This window comes from Limulus polyphemus, unplaced genomic scaffold (genome assembly GCF_000517525.1).
Source record: "Limulus polyphemus unplaced genomic scaffold, Limulus_polyphemus-2.1.2 Scaffold4980, whole genome shotgun sequence".
Taxonomy (NCBI): Eukaryota; Metazoa; Arthropoda; class Merostomata; order Xiphosura; family Limulidae; genus Limulus; species Limulus polyphemus.
In genome coordinates, this window is record NW_013670590.1 from 30,025 (window position 1) to 35,767 (window position 5,743).

Genomic DNA, 5,743 nt, shown 5'->3' on the forward strand with positions numbered 1-5,743 from the left:
CCGGTAAGAGGGCCGAAAGCTCGACAATAGTAAAGTATTTTAACGTAGAGAAAAGTCCGTTTATAATTCTACATAAATATGTAAACAATTGCGTGTCAAATAATAAGTTCTTGGAATTCACAAAAATCACATTTTCATAGGTCCATTTCCATAAAAACAACACCAACAACAAAAAGACGAAATACTTAATCGAATATATTTTTTGTTGTAAAATATTTCACATTATATAAGAAGATTTAACAAACCTTTTAACTTTTTTTCTGTAAATGTGATGTAAAATTTAGATAAACTGTTCCAATACCTGAACACTTTTCGTAGTAATGCAAGTCATATGGATACTTGTTTATATTATGATGCATATAAAAATATGGAGATGTATATGCATATCATAAGAACTAACAGGCTGAGATTCTCATTATAAGCTCCAAATTAGTCTATGTTTACAGTGACGATATTACAGAGTTTCACACGAGAAGTATCATGGTCTATGTTTGCAGAAGTAACAGTTGGTCTTTAGTTGTCATAAAGGAATTAAATAGTCGAGCGCTTTAAGGGTTATGATTAATAAGATTAACTTGTTGGTTTTCCAGTTCTTCTGAATGATAGTAAAGTCAGTTCAAGTAAAATAAAAATAAATAATCGGCTTTTAAAAATGAAATAAATAAATATTGTGTTGCTAAGCTTTACTTTAAAACCCAATTTGTAAATGGTGATAATAAGATTGGTAATAATTACAATTCACTTACTTTACCTAGTTCACACCATACCAGTTGTTGTTTATGAAAGTTTATGATGTAGGTAAGGCCTAGACCACTCCCGTGTCTTTCGTAATCCAGCCGGCCTGATGATCTCTGGTATTGGGCGAAATACCTTCTCGACACTTGATATGGCAGATTTAGTGTGGTTGACATAACACAGTTCTCTTTGCTTTAGCTCATAAGTTCTTGAAATTTACAGAAATCATATTTATTAAAGTTTCTCATGTTAAGTGTCACGTTCTATATTTGTCCCTCGGTGGTTCAGCGGTTAGTTTACGGACTTTCGACGCAAAAATCCAGGATTGGCTTTCCCACGGTGAACACAACAGATAGCCCAATGTGGCTTTGCGCTAAAACAAAGACTGTTATATATTTACATGAACTGGCAGTTTTTGTTTGTTCTGTACAAAAATGAAAGTTATTAATCAATATCATGGAATATTAAAGTTAAATCCCACTTGATGAGAAGTTGGGATTACAGCCGAAAATGTCGCTAACATCGAGAGTATCAAACTGAATGATCAATGTTTCCCAATTGCTATAAACAAGAACGGCATGTTAAATTAGATAGACTAATTGCTCGAGTTAATCTTTAGTTCTCATGTATGTAGACATCCTGCTTTTATAAGAAGTTATTAATACCGTCAGTTCTCGGTGCTAGTTGATGGTGTAGTTTTTATTTAACCGCACTTGTCCATTCCTAAAGCTATCCATATGTTTCTGAAAAAATGTCAGTTGATTTCCAGATATCTCTAACTTAGTTAGAAACGAAAGTGGTATTTGAAGAGCTGTAGTAGTTTTATATTCTGTTGTTCATACATACGTCAAGCATACGAAGGCGGACAGCGTGGTTTTTTTGTACGAATGTTTCCATATTTAGTTATAGGTATGAAAATTGTTTGGACGTTAATTAAATACACAGGAAGTTTTTTGAAATTTTTTTGGTCGTCCGAACTATTTCGTACAGATGTTAAAAACAATCAAACAATACGATGTTTCAATGAGCCAGATGTATTTATTATATTGTTTTCGGAATCTGTAACGTATACTTGACAGATTTAGACAATCTGGTAATAAAAGTAGGAAAAAACAAACACATTTGTTACTCAGTTAATATATAAAAAACATATTTTGGTTAACGTTTCGCCATTGTGGCTTCATCAGGGCCAGTAGTGCAAAATCTGTTTCAGTTTTTGTACTCCTAGCCTTGATGAAGCCGCATTGTCGAAACGTTTGCTGAAATAAAAACGTTTTTGTTATTGTATGTAGAGTAAAGGTTATTTTATTATTTCATTGCCGTATTTATTTAAATTAGTAATTAAGTAAAGTAGTTTCAAAAGCTCAACCTGAAAAATAATCATCTTTCCTTTAATTCTTCCGTAAATTCTATTTTCTTCTGTATTTCTTGGGAAAATAACAAAAAAACGTTAATTTCAATTATTTCAAATTGGATTGTGAAAACTAAAATTTTCATGTCAAAGCTATTGTAAATGACGAGCTTTATTATTGCACTACTCAGTCAGCAGTTTAGATGAAACATTAATAAAGAGACGTAAATATAGAAAATTAAGAAACCACTACATTTATTTATTTGTTTCAAATAAAACAACGAGGAAGAATGGATAAGAGGCTACCCAAATATAGAGAATATATATATATATAGATACAAAAACAGATCGACATTGCATTATAGTTCTAGACTGAGTTAAATGTTATAATATGTAAAATCCTATTACATTACCTTACCTTTTCATATTTAAAAAAAAAACATACGTTATTTCCATCTCATAGGTGGCGCCACGGCAAGTGCAAAGTACTTCAGAAGTATGCTTGACAAGAGGTTGTTTTTATGTTTTCGTCATTTTAGTGTTTTTTTTTACGTCTGGTTACAGAACATGTTTTGTAGTTTTTATGGTTTTAATTCATTCTGCATTTCCGTTACTCATCTGTATATTATTAAATACTTGCATTTACTAACGCGTTTTACAGGTGGATACCCTCAGGCAAGAAAGAATTTCTGGCAGATAACAAGTAAAACGAACTGTAAACTCAAAACATTGTGAGAAAAGTAAATCGGATACATTGTTTTCTATTGACTATCAAAAGTGTGAATTTTATGAAAACATAGATGGGAAGTAAGGCTTAGCAATAAATAACCTGGCATACAAATAACTTGTAGATTGACATAAAATATAACCTACAATGCTTTCTAAACACATCTATTTAAATATACATATGTTACTGGATATCTTATAAGCGCAAAATATCTTAAATTAAACATTGTATCATTGAATTTCTAAAATAATGTCTAATAAAATTAGAACATTGAGTGAAATGCTGTTTGCGACATTAAAACAAATGTGATGTTTATTTTTACTTCACCGTGACCTTTAACCTTTAATATCAAGAACAGTTTTAATTGATTCACACGTAGAGTCAGAATTAATAATGATTATTGTATCTTATTATTAAAGATGAGAAACACCGAAATCTCTTTCTTCATAAGCATTGTTTTTACCAACACCACTATTTATTTGTGATGTTTCTTACTCCAAACAACCACTTTTATAAAATTTTAGTAAGTATGGTTTGGTTAACAATAACTCTATTTAAAGCTCACTTGTCACCTGTTAAGCCTATATCTTACAAATAAAATGATGAACAATAGCACTATTAATGTTTTTACTAAAAACAAATATCTTTACTTTCAGAGGACAGGCCCATTGTTTTATATCAATATATCACTTTATCCTGTATTTTAAGTATCTCTATGTAATGATTAGGAATACCTAATCAACGACGAACGTTTGAAATCGTGAAGTAACGATACCAGGAGTAATTACTAATACGCCATTTTTATAAACAAAATTATTACGTACATCTGAAACCGTAAAGTAACGTATTTAAAATAATAGTTATGACTTACATCTGAAACCGTATAGTAACGTATCTAACATTATAGTTATTATGTACGTTTGAAACTGTAAAGTAACGTATTTATTAAAAATCATAGTTATTGTTTGTTTGTTTGTAGTTAAGCACAAAGCTACACAATGGGCTATCGGTGCTCTGCCCACCACGGGTGTCGAAACCCGGTTTATAGCGTTGGAAGTTCCCAGTCATACCGCTGTGCCACTGGGGGGGTCATAGTTATTACGTAGTCTGAAACCGTAAAGTAACTTATTTAAAAGCATAGGTATTACGTACGCCTGAAACCGTGGAGAGCACTTTGAAGGCATTTGATATAGTGTCGTATCTAAAAACAGAGGTTACAGTTTCTTACCCCTAATAATAAATTATATATTACTTGTAAATATATTCAAAACAACTCGAGAATCTTTTTTTATTTTCCAGGAATTAATTTTCGTGTGAACGTTACTGAAAAATTATAATATATGCAAATGATTGAAATCATTATTTTCTAAAACCGCCGGACTTTCGTAGTTGATACAATATGTAAATTAGAATAGCAATTGTATTAATGTATGCGATTTCTCACTTTTTATCATTCCAGTCAAAGCAACAAACTCCACGCTTTTAGCTCAGCCAAATAAAATGAAAGGCTAATATTCAAAAGAAAATTTCCTTACATTTCTAAACATTTTGTCGGTTCTTAAATAAAGAGACTAACTAGACAGTTTTTTTCTTCTCTTGTCACCCCCCTCCCCTCATCTATTTAAAGGTTAATAGATATTTGTCGGGTCGTCAGTGCTGATGAAACTTTGCACTTCTTCGAAATTCATCAACACATTCCATACAACAAAGGTGCAATGACCCAGTGCTGCAAGTCATGAAATGAAAAGATACTCCGGAACGAGGATTTTGTGTGTGTGTGTGTTAAGAGTTATGATACTTTGAAAAATCTAGAGGGCGTCCTTAGCCACCCACTTTTCTTACGTAGCTGCATGACATTAATTACAGACGGCACAAACTGTAGTGTGACTGTAAACCAAGTTTATGTTCTTTTAGTTTCACACTTGTATTTCTTACTCCTTTTACAAAACATACGATATGAATGCTTAAAAGGAATATTAATTACCTTAACTAGCAATTATATGTAAAGGAGTACTTACAACCTAGATATATTGATTCAAATAAACTATCAAAGTAATGTAATATTATATTGTAATTTAAAGATCATATTTGACTCATCGAGTCTGTTATTAAATTATACTTGACTCATCTAGTCTGTTATTGAATCTTACTTGACTCATCAAGTCTGTTATTAAATCATACTTGACTCATCAAGTCTGTTAAGCAATAGGAATAATGAATTTTAAAATTTTTGTGAAAGTCGGATTTTTAAAAACAACAACAACATAAATCTCCATAATTATTATAGGAAAAAGCCAGTAGAATACTCAAATATGTTGTATTGTTTTAGTTTTATCTGTTACTAAATCAGTAAGGTTATACTGTAATCTAAACTTCCTATCTGTCGATATTTCAGTTTGTTTGTACATCTCACATCATTACATACGTATCGCCACACCTTTAGTTTTAACTTTCACGTTTGTTAATACTATATGAAAGTTTGAATGTTGAAATCTAGTAATACTGTATGAATGTTTGAATGTTCACATGTGGTAGTACTAGGTGTGTATGTGTTTGAATGTTGACATCTATTAATACTATATGAATGTTTAAATGTTCACATATGGTAGTACTAGGTGTGTATGTGTTTGAATGTTGGCATTATTAATACTATATGAATGTTTAAATGTTCACATATGGTAGTACTAGGTGTGTATGTGTTTGAATGTTGGCATTATTAATACTATATGAATGTTTAAATGTTCACATGTGGTAGTACTAAGTGTGTATGTGTTTGAATGTTGACATCTATTAATACTATATGAATGTTTTAATGTTCACATGTGGTAGTACTAGGTGTGTATGTGTTTGAATGTTGACATCTATTAATACTATATGAATGTTTGAATGTTCACATGTGGTAATACTCAGTGTGTATGTGTTTGAATGTT